Below are 16,797 nucleotides of genomic sequence, written 5' to 3' on the forward strand. Positions count from 1 at the left end.
ACCATTTCTTATCCTTAAAATTATGTTGTAATCTTAGACATTTTTCTTTACAACACGTTTTGTAAATATGAACATTATTTTTGCATAGTAAATAATTTATGGTTGATAGATCTATTACCAGTAATCGTATTTCAAAGAATAACTGTGTGAGAAACCGGATACCTTTAAGATAGCTTCGCACTTACCAAAAACTAATGCTATTCCATATGATGTCTTAACTCTACATTTCTGGAAGATACCAAACTAGGGAAAGCTATCTGACGTGTGCTCGTTGGTCTTCTTGTATTTCCTAAGCTTATATGAATCTGTATTTATTTATTTATTTGAACACATGAATATTGGTACAAGAGAGCGCCAATATATATGCGCCACACAAAACAATGAGAATTCGAAGAGAAGTAGAAAAAAAAACTAAGGAGCGCAAAGGAAAAAGAGAACAATGACGAAGAGATTGGAGTAAGGTAGTGTGGTAGTAACGACGGAACGAAAAGGTACAATCAGAAGAAATCTTTCAGGTAAAGGAGACACAACCACTTTTTATGAAGAAAGTAAAAGAAGGTTACAGCAGGATCGCCACTGGCTTCTATTCTGAGCCATATCTGATAACCTCTCTAGCCACTGTGTAGCACCATCTCTCAGACCCCAACCAGGGAGTCGTGAAGGTCCAACAGAAGCCAGTCCTTTGCAGCTTTCTTTCATACCACAACACCATGTCATGCACTGACCACCTCTCCGCTTCTTCCAACCAGTCCCAGAGTCGGTAAATAATGCACGACGTGGAATTCTCTGGGACGACATTCGTAGAACATGTCTAAGCCACCGAAGTCGGTGTTTCAAGATGGTCACACCAATTGAATTATCATCTCTGTGCCCGAACACACGATGCCGAACCTCTGCATTACTGACATGGTGTTGCCACTGAATGTCAGCAATCCTTCGGAGACAGCGATGATCGAACACAGAGAGTCGTCTAACGTCCTAAACTCGGAGAGACCAGGTTTCACAAGCATAGAGTAAAACTGCTCTCACCGACGCGTTGTAGATCCGACCTTTTACAGCCAGACTAACATCACGAAGGCGCCAAAGGTGGCCCAGATTGGCATAAGCCGCTCTGGCTTTCACTATTCGTGCATTGATCTCATCACTCACACCCCCACCAGCACTTATGCAGCTACCCAGATACACGAACTTCTCAACTACGTCTATCTGCTCACCATCCAGGGTGAGTACAGGATTAGAATCCTGCCAGTCTTGTAGAAGTACTTTGCACTTCGAAGGTGCAAAGTACATTCCATACCTACGGACACTGATTGCCAACTGATTAAGTGCGGATTGCATGGCTTGGGCATTATCGCACAGTAAGACAATATCGTCCGCATACTCAAGGTCGAGAAGTCTTTCTCCAGGCAACAGATCCACACCACCATTACTTACATCCATCAGAGCTGTTTCCAGAATGTCATCGATGGCAAAGTTGAAGAGGAATGGTGAGATTGGGCACCCCTGCCTAACCCGACTGCTCGAATGGAACAATGGAGAGAGGTGGTTGTATGCCCTCACTCTGCCTGAGGTGTTTTTATATAGGGCTTTTAGGATGTTAATAAACTTCTCAGGCACACCCTTCTTCAATAGACAATCCCAGAGAACAGTCCTGTCCAACGAATCGAAGGCAGCCCTGATGTCAAGAAACACTACGATTGTTGGCCTTTGAAAAGTATGGCGGCGTTCTAACATTTGGCGGAGGGTGAAGATATGATCAATACATCCTCGACCAGAACGAAACCCAGCCTGCTCCTCGCGAGTCAATCTTTCTCAGGTTTTGAACAACCTACGAAGTATGACGGAAGCCAATAGCTTGGACGCAATCGGAAGTAAACTTATCCCCGATAGTTGTTACAGGAACGACGTGAACCCTTTTTAAAGATAGGGACAACTATCGACTCATTCCATGACGTTGGTACACTCTCTAGTTCCCAAACCTTTGTAAACAACGTCGTCAATTCCTTAGTCAAAAAGTCACCACCATCTTTAAAAAGAGCCGGAGGTAAGTAATCTGGGCCAGGTGATTTGTAACACTTCAAGAGTTGGAGTTCCTTGCGGACTTCCTCCTCATTTGGTGGATCAGTCGTCACCGGCCATGGAGGGCAGGACAGTCTGACCGATGTTGCCGGAGCAGCAGGCCAGTTGAACTGCCCTTCGAAAAATTCTGCCCATCGTCCAAGACGTCGATGGATGTTAGTGATTGGCATCCCATCATCCTCGCAGATTGTTTCACTCACACCAGACTTCTTACTGCCAGTGACTCGGATGAGCTGGAAGAGCTTCCGGTAGTTACCAGATGCAGCTGCTGCTTCCAGCTCATTAGCACGCATCGACCACCAGGCTTCTCGGTCCTTACTCAAGCTTTGCCCAATTTCCTTACGTAACATCCTTCGTTTGTGGTCAAACTCACGGTCACCCGGAGTAGACCGACGGGCTTCAATGAGTTGTAAGGAACCAGAAGAAACCCAGTGCTTAAAAGCGGGACGTTTCGCGAACCCACAACTGACTGATCCCGCCATTTTCATGGCGTCATGCAATTGCAACCAATGCTCGTCTATACTTTTCGGTGGAGCGGTAGCTAGCCTAGAGGCTAGTTCGGTTCGATACTTACTTGGAACAGAAGTTGCAACCAGCTTGCTAATGTCAATCCGTTGATGGCGGTCACTTCGTTGTCCACTGAAAAGTAAGGCAAGATTGGCGCAGACCAAGGCATGGTCAGAGTCCAGATAGGTACTCCAAAAGGAGCGGCAGTCTTGTACACAACCACGCCAGCGGTAGCTGATCGCGATGTGATCAATCTGAGTCCAGGCTTGAGATGCAGAGGGAGGACGCCAGGTAGCACATCGGCGATGACTGTGCCGAAAGTTAGTGCTAGCCAGAAACAGGTTGTGGTCTGTGCAAAGTTGCAGTAGACGGTCCCCGTTATCTGACCTGCGACCAACGAGTCCCCTTCGGCCACCTAAACGACTCTCTTCTGTGCCTAGACGCCCGACCTGAGCATTCAAGTCTCCGGCTAGTACTACAATATCTGTCGAACGCACTTTCTGGAGAAGAACAGATAACTGGTGGTAAAACTCATCCTTGATTGCATCCGGGCTGCAATCTGTCGGGGCATAGGCGGAGATGACGAAAAGACATCGTTTCTCACGCCGATTTCTTCTCACTTTGATGGAACTTTCTAATCTAACAGCACATAACCGACTGTTAATGGGGATCCAATCGACTAGTGCTGCCTCAGCTCTAGCGCTTAGTGCGACACCAACGCCAGCAAGACCAGACGAAGATGCCACAGGGTCCCCGGATAAGCGCACGTAAAACAAGCTTTTCGAAGCGACAGATGGAGATCGAATTTGTAGTACTTCGCCAGAGTCTTGAATACGGGTCTCGGATAGACAACAAACATCAATATTAAGACTTTCCAAAGATATAGCCAGCCCTATCTGTTGTCCGACCTGCATAAATGTGCGAACGTTGAAGGCAGCCAGTTTGAATGGTGCACGTGGTTTCAGAAAAACTGCTTCAGTCCTCATATTCGGTGGTAACATACAATTTTCAACCGGACAGTGACTCGAGAACGCTTAGATACAGTCGAATTTCCACCAAAGACGAGCCGCTGTATAAGTATAAAAGAGGGTGAATAATGTGGAAAATAATAATAATAATAATAATTACAATAATAGTAGTAATAATAATAATAATAGTATTAATAATGACAATAATTGTAATGATAATAATCTGAATCAATTGTTTGTTTTTCAAAGCGAGAAAGGTAATTTCCATAGGCATAAAAAGTTCATCAATTTGTGTGTGGGCTGTGATACTGCCCGGGTGCCAAAACCGAAGCAGGTGGTTATCTTAGGGGGCCACACCCCGAGCCTTTGACCTAAAGGTCTAACCCACAAGGCAGTGGAGCATCGTAAGGAGATGCAGTCTCATGGTAGCCGGTGACCAACGATTGGTTCATACTCCATTTGTTCCCGCAGGATACTGGAGCCCATGTGCACCATTGGTTTGGAATCCGGTTAAAGCGCCAGACATTCGCTTTTCGTCCTCTCATTTTCGTAAACAACACCCCCGCCACGAGAAGGCAATGAGTAGGACTTCCCTGGCAGAGGCTGTATACGCGTGGCCATGTGAGAGCATTTCGAGAGGGAGAGCGGACTCTCCCCACTCTCTGCAGTACCAGGGCATTCAGGGGGCATATGAATCTGTAATAAATGCAAAGCTTCCATATACACATGTTTAACTTCATGGAAGTTTGCCATTCCTCTCTTCATCCCTATACTTAAAAAAGACATCAGATGACTGTATAATTACAAGTGATAGGTATTATTCATTCCTGTTGAAATGTCCTATAAAATACACATTTAAATTGAGTTTCGTTCTCTGAGCAGAATCACTTAAACATGTTGATCTGTGGCCTGTATCTGGCATTTGTTTGAAGAACAAGCTAACGAAAATATCCTTGAAGAAAATAAAGTTATTACCTTGATGAAACTCCGTCTTTTTGTGACATCCTCCCATTTTCAAATAACGAGAAGTACGTTCATGTCATACGACTTTGAAGTAATGGAGCAGATCTGCTGCTTATTTATATGATATCGGTGGAGTTTCGTTCCCTCAGCTGGATCGTCTTATCAACTACCTGAGCTACAAATCTTCTACAACATCTGAATATGCACATCTAATATTCTTACGTTAATCAATTTAATTTTTTTAACTAAGAAATGTTGTATAGAAATTTTATTTAATGTACTTAAATAAGTCAGACTGCACAGTTCGAAACTTGATTCAAAATTTGTAACAAAAACCGATAGTAAGGTTTGAAAATACTTAAAGAAATATCTAATTATCAAAGGATTTTATTACATTGTTCAAGTCATGTGTATCAGTTAAATAAATAACAATATGAATGATCAATACAAACCAAGCGGCTCAATATTTTCAAAGAATTGTACAATGAAAAAATGATTAAATGCCTAATTTCGACATAATTTGCCCAGTAGTCCTGAATAAACAGGTGGTTTTTGAAGACAAGTTTGATCAAATGCTTGCAGCTTACGAATATTCCTTATTCCTAGCGATCATTCTCCACAGACATAGTGGAGCAGAAAGACCTGTAATAAAGAATACTAACTGACTGATAGACGTACATTTCACCTACTTCATATAGATCCAAACCGACAGAAGTCAAGCGAGCATTCTGAGGTCGTGCCGTGATTTTGGTCGCTCGCTAACTTAGCAGAACTGGTAAAAATGTTAAGATAATTGAAATGATCAATACACTCACTTTTTATTATTAGTCTAGGCATTGATCTACGTCAGTAATGAAGCAACATTTCGGATCCAAAAGGGGAGAGACCTATCTCAAATATGTTCACATTTTGTGAAAGACATTACAGAATTCTATATTCTGTCAGTTTTCGTCAAACAGGATGACATTATCTGCTTGTCCCAACTGACGGCTTTGAAATTCATAACAAATTCATCTTATTACCATTATTGGATAATAACACCAAGATATATACTTACGTTTTCAAGTAATGTGTCGACAGAATGCCATTTATCCTGACAGTAACGTAAAACTAATAATTTTCGTCATTTCTTCTATTGTGAGTGTATAGAAACAAATAATGGAAACAATCGTAGTGAAAATTATGGTCATTTATCGGTTATAATATCACATGATTTATTTTTTTTTAAAACTTAACCACTATCAAAATCAATCTGTGTATTTAGAAAAAACAAAGTATGTCTAAATACTGACATGCTCACAACACAGTCTAAAACTTAAAATCGGACAATTTTATTGCCATGGTCATAAAAGTATAGCGTTTCTACGCTGTTCACATGAAGGAGCATTTGACAGTAGACAGAAGTTTTATGAAAATAGAGCTCAACTATTGCTAAGTTCACTCACTAAATAAGGAATTTTTATGTCTTCAGTGGAAATAGCCAGAAATATTGAACTGAGGTTTCCAAGAAAAAATAAATAAGAAAAGTAGTTTGATTCAATCGACGTGAATCTCGTTATGAAATAAAAAAAGCGTGTTATAAATACATAAAATGAAGATGGAATGGCGGTATGGATAGCAAATTTACCATATATCCAGCTAGATTTCCTGTCAAAATCATTTTTGATATTTCCACTTATGTGTTAAAAGTCTATCTGTTATTTTTTGATGTTAACCATTTACTTTCAGTCCAAAGTGAACAGTTGAATTACATATAAATCTATGTTGTCAAAGTTATATTTAAAACCGAACCATTAATCTCGCTGTAACTTCTGGTATATCTTTTAGATAGAATGATTCATCTGTTGGTTTATGTACTTAATTTCGTCTTTACTGACGAGTGAGATTGATACTACCTGGTGAGCTACGTAGATAGCCGTTTCCTTAAAAGATATTCGTTAGACATTTTTCTTCATTTTCACACGCTGTGTAGCACGCCAACATGCAGACCCACTTCAATCAAACCTAAATGTCAGAAGAAAAACTAAACATTATCTATGAAATAAACTGTTCCAATTGCAAGAAACACTACGTTGGACAAAGTGGACGCCCCCTTCATCTTCGTCTGCAGAAACATCAACTAATGGTCAAACGCTATGATGTATCTTCGATTGTTTCATTACATGTAAACAATTATAGACAAACATTCGACTGAAAAAAACTTTGAAATCTTGGATAAAGGGAATACTAAAAACACCAAAGATTTTTTAGGACCTTGGCACTCAGGTCAATTAGCAGTGAATAAACATATCGAAGTCGATCTCATTTATCAACCAATCAGAAAAATCATGGACAACTGTAGAACAAAGAATTAAATCAAAGAGAGATACAATCAAAATAAAGATACACCCAGTGACAGTTCAAAGATAAACAATAGCCAAATACGATGACGGTTGACAGAACAAGCTGTGAGTCATATGTAGAGAAATTTGAACATGTCACTTCTACCTAAAGTTTGTGATGATGATGTTGCTCAAAAGAACAATAATAGCTCCACGACTAAATCATGCAGTTCAGAGAACCGAACTCTAACGAAATCATTCACCTGAGCTACAAATATTTTACACCATCTGGATAATGATGATAAAGTTTAGTTTATGAGCATATTGTTAATTATCACAAAAGTGGTCACAAGAGTTAAATTGTATTTCAAAATATAATGGTCAATAATCCAAGGCTCAAAATATCCCTATTGGTTTATGTTTTGTAATATAGACATCAGTGTTTCAAGTTATATTTATTCATGAATATTCTAAACAGCCATTAGATGTTGTGTTCACAGAATACGTAACTGACTTGGTACTTGTTGCTGGAAATTGTGAATCGGATGAAGCAGGTGAGAGCATGAAGACAGAAAACTGAGTTTTATTAAATAGCTAAACTAAATCAATAAATCTGAATACATGAATTTTTAGTTATTTTTTTATTATTAATTGACATCCAGATTTGCACAAATTGGACTGAATAGTATTTCACATCACTAATCCAGTAACTTACTATGTGAACACTAAAAAATATCGAATAATTATATGTCTATAAGCAACAAGTAGTTTGTTAACTACATTATATAATTACTCTTTCTTATAACGTAATTTTATGTCCCAGACGACCGGGGGAAGGAATTCATATCATGTGTTACTCGCAATACAAACAACTAAGTTCTTTCTCACCATATCATTAATTCATAGTCTCTCACGGTTTTCGATTTCTTTATTGATTAATCTTTAAAATGGAGTTTGTAATGGCTCCAAATTTTAGTCTACATTACAGGAAATGTTTTGCAGCCCATAATGTTCGTAATATACCTAATTTTCTTCTTTTTTGTCGAATCTATAAAGCTGTGTTGAAATGTTCTTCCGTATTGTGTATTTAGTATACGATATTTCTGGGAATAACCAAAAGAATATCTAGGGAAAAATAATGTCAACTGTCATAATTTTTCTCATCCAATTAACATATAACATGATCAAGTGTCTAGAGCATCACCAAGTTTGATCCGACTCGAACCTTCTTAGATTAAATGTTTTTCACTCTTGCAAGACGCGACAGCTCATCTATTACTGAGTCTGTTATGGAGTTCATAAGTTGATTTGACCTATATATTTTAGGTTTGAGTATAGTGTATACTTGCATAAAAGCAATTACAGAAATAGAACCTATGTTTAAATGTATGTTATGCATTGCATAGTTTCCTGGTCTGTATGTTTTAGGTGTCCATGTAATATGCACTTGCTAATACAAATAAACTGGAGATCATCTTACTTATTTAATAGTAACGAATTCTAACTAACTCATCATTTGGGATTTCTTAACAGTGTGGTTCCCCATTAAAAACATAAATTGCCCCATTTTTGTGTGCTGCTAAACTAAAAAGAATTATCTAGATAAGTCAATTGTCTTTCAAGAAGGCTCCACTAACTTTTATAACTGAAACACGTACTGCCAAACAAAGTAATTCACTCTCAATATGAAATTTAAAATCACTGCCCATGTAAGAAAAAAATTAACAATGACAACAGTATAAAACTAAAAAATGAGATATTTCAAGAATAATCAAATGGTCAAACCAAAATGTTCCGCAAATGATTGATAAGATCATTTTTAATATCTCTACAAAACAACAAAACAGACATAGCATTATCAAGCTAATGTTGATCTGACCGTAATGAACTAAATATAAGTAAGAAGTACGATATCCTTATATTTTTTGCAATTCAGAATAAAACAATATGGAATATAAATGTCGGATAGACAAATTGGTAAATCAAAAATGTTTCTATGTTACTACACACTTACACATCAAAATGGTAATAAATTGAATTCCATAAACTTTATATTAACATTACTTAATAGTAATAGATACAAATCATATTAAAATGGGATAATTCTACTGATAACATCTGATCTGCATTCATATACCTTTATTAGTATTGTATATAAGTTTTGTTTGTATTGATTGTAGTTAATTACTTTTAGTAAAGACCTTGATTGGTAAAAAGATCGTTTTTATTAATTAATCAACATATAAAAGGATATATTTTAGGCTTCCATTAAATCGAATCACTTAATATTAGAAAAGTTTTGTTTGATTGATAAAGATAGTTACATTACACAAAACATTGTATGTGCAAATGGCTGATTTTCTCACAATTGTTGATCATTGAGTGGTGATCAATGTCATATGTGTCAAGTTTTTTTAGTGCAGATCGAATGCTATCGACCAAGTTGCAATGTTGCCACTAGTGTAGATGACTCGACATTGCATGCCCAGGACCAGGGTTTCCTGTTGACTGCCTCCAACCACCATCTTATCTCGACTGATTTCCTGCTTTATATAGAGTTTGATGATATACATGTTCCATAGCCAAAATGTTTGTGTATTCAGTCTATATCTGTCTATAACAAACAATGAACTGGTAAGAAAAAATGATCTAAATGTATTTATGAGCTCTCGCTCTCAGAAAATATCCCTTATTTTGTGATCATTAAACGATCTGAGTCGTCACTAGTTTGTGGTTGACTCTAAAACTCAAAATTTAATTTATTTAAAATATGAATATTTGACATTTTTCAATGTAAACAAACTTTTTTCCCAGAAATACTTACTAACTTACTTACACCTGTTACTCCTAATGGAGCATAGGCCGCAGACCAGCATTCTCCAACTCACTCTATTCTGGGCCTTTTTTTCTAGCTCCATCCAATTCTTGCTCATTTTTCCTATGTCTATCTCCATTTCTCGGCATAATGTGTTCTTTGGTCTTCCGCTTTTCCTTTGACCTTGAGGATTTCATGTGAGGGCTGGCCTTGTGATGCAGTTGAGTGCTTTCTTCACTGTGTTCTATTCGCTTCCAGCGCTTCTTCATGATTTCTTTCTCCACTGGGATCTGGTTTGTTCTCTCCCACAGCAGGTTGTTGCTAATAGTGTCTGGCCAACGGATCCGAAGTATTTTGCATAGACAGCTGTTAATAAACACCTGTATCTTCTGAATGATGGCTTTCGTAGTTCTCCAGATTTATGCCCCATACAGTAGAACTTTCTTAGAAATATTTGTATACAAATAGATATCTGTCAACTGAATATTCAGTACATCATAGATTATTAATTCTTGATTTCCTCCGAGTTAGTTTTATTTATATAAATATAAATTTCAACTATCCAATAAACATAGCATTTTCATAACGAATATGCTCTATATAATGATAATTGTTTGTTATCATTCAGTTAATATTCATCTATGTCATAAGAAGACGAATCATTTGTATAGAATTAATGGATAGATTGAAATTTTGTTTAGTCTAAAATATGAATTACACATTTATAATAAAGTTTTAAAAAGTATCTAATTCATTTGAAAACGATAAACAAATCGCAATTACTGAGTTATATTTTATTCCCAAAATATTAGGTTCTCAACATTTGTATCTACAATCAAAGGATCAACAACAACAACAACAACGAAATAAAGAAGTTTTATCTGAAATAATCTAAAGTTGAATAAAGATCTTGAAATGTGTTTTTTTTTTTCAAAATGATTAATTCAATGGAAACATTTTGTGAATTTAACAGAACTATTAATGAGAAATTTTGAACATTAAGTGTACTAGATAATGAAATAGAAATGTATAACATTTTGACCATCTCTTAAATAGTTACATGACGTTTGTTTAGTGTAGTGAATAATAACTAAATAAAACTTTTCTTTTTAGACTTTAACAGTTGTGAACAATTTATTTCATTTAGTAACTAATTGATAATATGAAACTATATGAGAACTCAACGTTTATTGGACTATAAAAAATATCTACCATTAGTGAGTAACACTTGATATAATGGCGTTTAATAAGATATACCAGTGATAATCACTTAGGAATAGTTATGGGCAATATGAAATATGGTTTCTGAATGTATTATTAACCTGAAGTACCTTCAGAACATTTTTTTACAATGACTAGATATTCAGTGTAAAAATGATCGTCGATATACATCATAACCTTGTAAATAGGCGCGATTAGTTTCAGAAGGCCAGATATCTATGTACAGAGCAAAACGCAAACAAATGTTTCATTAAATCCCAGTCCAATTTATTCCAACTTCATATAGGTCATTCAAATACCATTTTTTTATGTTTGTTCTATAGAGATAAACTCATATAATAAATAACAAATGCAAATCTTTATATTAATTTAATAGGTGAATTTATGAGTCAATTAAAGCTAGACCATCATGGAAAACCTGGAAGCACTGGACTGCCGTTTCGTTCTAGTATGAAACTCCTCAGCAGTGCGCATCCACGATCCTGCTCGAAGGATTCCACTCATTATTTCAATTGTTAAATTAATATAAGATCCACAAAACCTCTTTCTGATTAAAATCTTTATATGCATCAAATAAACTATTAGAAGACAATTTCTAGCTAATAAACAAGTTATATTTTGTCAGATGAAATATTCTCTCCAAAATGTCTACTGTAATTTTGAAATGTTTATTTTAAAACCATCAGTTGGAAATTGTTTATGAACTTTATTTATTTGATTTAAATAAACAATACAAAATATATCAAATTCATAGTAAAATAAAAATATCTGAAACATTGATGATAGTACATTTTAATATAACTTTATTTCGATATTTTTATATTTGTTTTTATATAATACTTTAATATTTGAATTCATGATTCAATAAGAGCTGGACCACAATGGAAAACTTTGAAGCACTGAGCGTCCGTTTCGTCCTAGTATCAGACTTCTCAGCAGTGCATATCCATGATCCTGCCGGCGGGATTCGAACCCAGGATCTAATAATCTGTATTCATATGGACTCTGCGCAGAAATACACAAGTTACGTGTAGATGAAATATTAAATATTTAACAAATATATATATATATATATATATATATATATTTCAGCAAATAAATATTTATATAAAATGATATCTTGAATATCATAAAGTTTGTCACTTGTTCAGTCAGCGATCACAAGAATAAATCAAGTGAATTAGTGTCTAAACAATTGCTTAAGTAATCAGAACTTAAGTCTGTTGTGATACCAAAATAAAACAGATTCGGAAAACAACGAAACAAATAATGAAAGTTAACTGAACAGCGTTTCCTTGAAGACACATATATTACTCAGTGGTTCATAGTAATATAAACTTTCTCATCACCAATCAAAATGGAAATTTTTCCTTTTATGTGATTTTGGTTCTTTTTTCAGTTCCATTTTCAAGCTAACTTCAATATGTTATACACACAAAAATGTCAATCTTAATCAATTTGACTATTGATAAAAATAAACTACAAGTGAGCAGAGTACTTAAGTGCTACGTGAATAAGAATGAAAGCATCAAAAATGTATAGGCAAAGCAGTACATTATCAATTAATATAACAGAGAACAACCCTAACTAAAGAATGAACTACAAGTTAATATACAGAAAATGGTTTATTTCATAGAGCTTTATTGTTGGTGTTTTACCACACAAAAAAACTAAAGTGTCTACAAATCAATTTGAATGATGTACTTGATTTAAACAGAACCTAGTAGAATTCTGTCGGTTTATTCAAGCTGATTTCTGAATTTAACACTCACTGAAAATCCTATATTTAACATTCTTATTTCATTACAGGTTTCCATGTATTCAATTTATTATTCATGTCATTTATACATATTACTATCTATTTTTAATAGTTCTTCATTATAGATCATACTATATATGACCATTCCGAAGGACAATGGAAGATGTGAGAACCAGGAGAGGTGCTGAGGTAGCTTCAGATCACCACCTAGTTGTAGCCAATTTGAAACTGAAGCTAAAAAAGAACTGGACAAGTGGACAAACAGCAATACAAAGGTTCAATACAGCCTTCCTTCGAGATACTGACAAACTCAATGAATTCAAGATAGCTCTCAACAACAGGTTACAAGCCTTACAAGATCTACTGAAAGAAGAAGAAACTACTATGGAGGACAACTGGAAAAGCATCAAGGAAGCATTAACTTCAATGTGTCAAGAGGTTCTCGGTCTAAAGAAATACCATCATAAGGAATGGATCTCTACAGAAACACTGGACAAGATCAAAGAAAGGAAGAACAAGAAGGCAGCAATAAACAACAGCCGAACACGAGCAGAGAAAGTCCAAGCACAAGCTGAATACATAGAAGCAAACATGCAAGTGAAGAAGAGCATTAGAGCCGACAAGAATAAATACGCCGAAGAAGAACTAGCAACGACGGCAGAAAAAGCTGCTAGAGAAGGAAATATGAAACAGCTTTACGATACAACGAAGAAACTATCAGGGAAATACAGTAAACCAGAGAGGCCGGTCAAAGATAAAGAAGGCAAGCCAATCACCGAAATTCAACAACAGCGTAACAGATGGGTAGAATACTTCGAGGAACTCCTGAATAGGCCGGCTCCAATGAATCCACCGGACATCGAAGCGGCACACATAGATCTTCCTATAGATGTCAATCCACCAACTACGGAAGAAATTAGAATGGCCGTCAGACAAATCAAGAGAGGGAAAGCAGCAGGACCCGACAACATACCAGTTGAAGCACTGAAATCAGACATCGAAGCAACCACAAGCATGCTTTATCTTCTATTCAAAAAGATTTGGGAGAAGGAACAAGTGCCGATGGACTGGAAAGAAGGACACCTCGTCAAGATTCCAAAGAAAGGAGATCCGAGCAAATGTGAAAACTACAGAGGCATAACACTACTGTCAATACCAGGGAAAGTCTTCAACAGATTGTTGCTGAACCGGATGAAGGATGCAGTAGACGCCCAACTTCGAGATCAACAAGCTGGATTCCGTAAGGATCGGTCGTCCACAGACCAAATTGCAACACTACGGATCATCGTCGAACAATCAGTTGAGTGGAACTCATCACTATACATTAACTTCATTGATTATGAAAAGGCATTCGACAGTGTAGATAGGAGGACATTACGGAAACTTCTTCGACACTACGGAGTTCCTGAGAAGATTGTCAATATTATCTGGAACTCATACGACGGACTACAGTGCAAAGTAGTGCATGGAGGACAGCTGACAGATGCATTCCAAGTAAGGACCGGAGTCAGACAAGGCTGTTTACTCTCTCCCTTCCTCTTTCTTCTGGTGGTCGACTGGATTATGAAGATCTCAACATCTGAAGGAAAACACGGAATACAATGGACAGCTCAGAATCAATTAGACGATTTGGACTTCGCAGATGACCTAGCCCTCCTATCACGTACACACGAACAGATGCAGATGAAGACAGCCAGTGTAGCAGCAGTCTCTGCATCAGTAGGCCTCAGCATATACAAAGGGAAAACTAAGGTCCTCAAATTCAAAGCGGAGAACAGCAATCCAATCACACTTGATGGCGAAACTCTGGAAGATGTAGAATCCTTCATATACCTGGGAAGCATCATCGATGAACAAGGAGGATCCGATGCAGACGTAAAGGCGAGGATTGGCAAAGCAAGGGTCGCATTCCTACAATTGAAGAACATATGGAACTCAAAACAACTTTCAACCAATATCAAAGTAAGAATCTTCAATACGAATGTCAAAGCAGTCAGTTCTAGCATACGGAGCTGAAACTTGGAGAACTACAACAACCACAATCAAGAAAGTACAAGTATTTATAAATAACTGTCTACGCAAGATACTCAACATCCATTGGCCGGATACCATCAGCAATAGCCTTCTGTGGGAGAGAACAAACCAACTTCCGGCTGAAGAAGAAATTAGGAAAAGACGATGGAAATGGATAGGACATACATTACGCAAATCGTCAAACTGCATCACGAGGCAAGCCCTAACTTGGAATCCTGAAGGGAAGCGAAAAGAGGAAGGCCAAAGAACACATTACGTCGGATAATAGAAGCAGATATGAAAAGGATGAATTACAACTGGACGGAGCTAGAAAGGATTGCCCAGGACAGGGCTGGATGGAGAATAGTGGTGAGCGGCCTATGCTCCTTCACGAGGAGTAACAAACGTAAGTAAGTAATGACCATTCGCTATGCGTTCTACGTCTTTCTGTACACACTTTTGTTGATAGTGATACTTGATTAGTGTATTATCAAACGAGATTTTTCTAAATACATTGTCATTCGAAATGAATTCCCTTACATTCTGTCATATCCTACCGAAGATTAAATTACGAGCAACTTCTGCGACCTATTAAAGGACCAATATTATATATATATATATATATATATATATATATATATATCCTTATTATATAACTAGATTGTGTATATCTGTATTCCTTTTATTATAGGCTTCATTTTGACCTAATAATATTATTTTACGATTTACTGTTCTTAAACTATGTTTAGCTTATTGATTACAGTCCCGCACGTTTATAGCCACATTTTAGATTGATAATGTATAAATTTTATTTCCTATTTTATGGTGTGATGTGGTCTGTTTGGTTGGTACATAAACCAAGTATGTTTGAAATAAGTGATTCGCATGGTGGAAGCTGTTATTGGCGTTCTGGACTCAACTGGTGGGGCTAGGACGAAGAAGGACGCTATGCTGCTCATACCGGTCGAACGTCATTGTTTTAGCTCAGTACAAGAGTGAGTCAGTCATATTTCGATGGGCGAATAAATCATTTAATAACTAGTCGGCCTTAAAGTCATAACACTTTCTTAAAATAGTTACACATAAATTTATATTTTATGCACGTAAATACGATTATCTATACTAATTAAAATAACATTGATCATTTATTTGAAGATTTTGATACTAATTCGTAATGTGTTATTTTCATTCATAATGATAAAAAAATTAGGGGATTGTTTTATGAAATGCAATTAGAAGCATCCTCCTCAAAACTAGAGAATAATCCATCCAAACATTGTAGTATTCAGTAGAATATATGCAAGAATCGCACTTTCATAATACCGTATAATTACATGTCATGATTGTTTCATCATAGATGTAAATGGTCAAGCCATTATTATGGTCGCTAATAAAAGGTTTCAAAACGAAATATCAATATTTACTGAAAATGGAGCTGCATTGTTTGTTTTGATATTAAAATAGTATTGTTAAATGAGTAAATATAATGTACACGGAATCTTTCTATATTCTGGTTCATAAATTTCCAGTGATTAACATCTTTGACGTTTTTTAGAAGTCCAGCTCAATGTTAGTGACGTTGCAATAAACATGATGTATTGGGTTATTTGACTGTGAATGTCTGTTATGCACTGAATTCGGTGGGTTCGAGTAACAATGAGAAGGTCAACACTAAAAAGCAAGCATATCCGAGTGGTGAATCTTAAACCGGACGAAACATGCGTTCCAGGTTGGATTACTGGCTACGATACACATACGCTGAGATATATCTGTACATATTATACTGGCAATAGTAACAGAATATATTTAGGTTTTTTATTATAAGTAAACCCAATAAATGAAGTTTTTAAACATGATTTTCGGCTGCAGTATTCTTTGTTTCTAAATAATGATCAACTCTTGCTTTCCGAATTTTCGTAAACGTTTATTGTCTCTGTTTACCAAAGATTATTTTGGCTGTTGTGTTTCAAGATTTGATAATGACTTTATTTACGGAAACCATGTTGGAGAAAAGTTTACTTTTCAACTTTAAATTTAAGTTATATGGAAAACTTATAGATTAGCAACATTTTGCTTATAACTATAGGAATTTCATCACACCATAATTAACTGTTTAAATGATCTCATCCCAGTACATAGATTTTATGTTTA

The sequence above is a fragment of the Schistosoma haematobium genome, chromosome 1 (genome assembly GCF_000699445.3).
Source record: "Schistosoma haematobium chromosome 1, whole genome shotgun sequence".
In the NCBI taxonomy this organism is placed as follows: domain Eukaryota; kingdom Metazoa; phylum Platyhelminthes; class Trematoda; order Strigeidida; family Schistosomatidae; genus Schistosoma; species Schistosoma haematobium.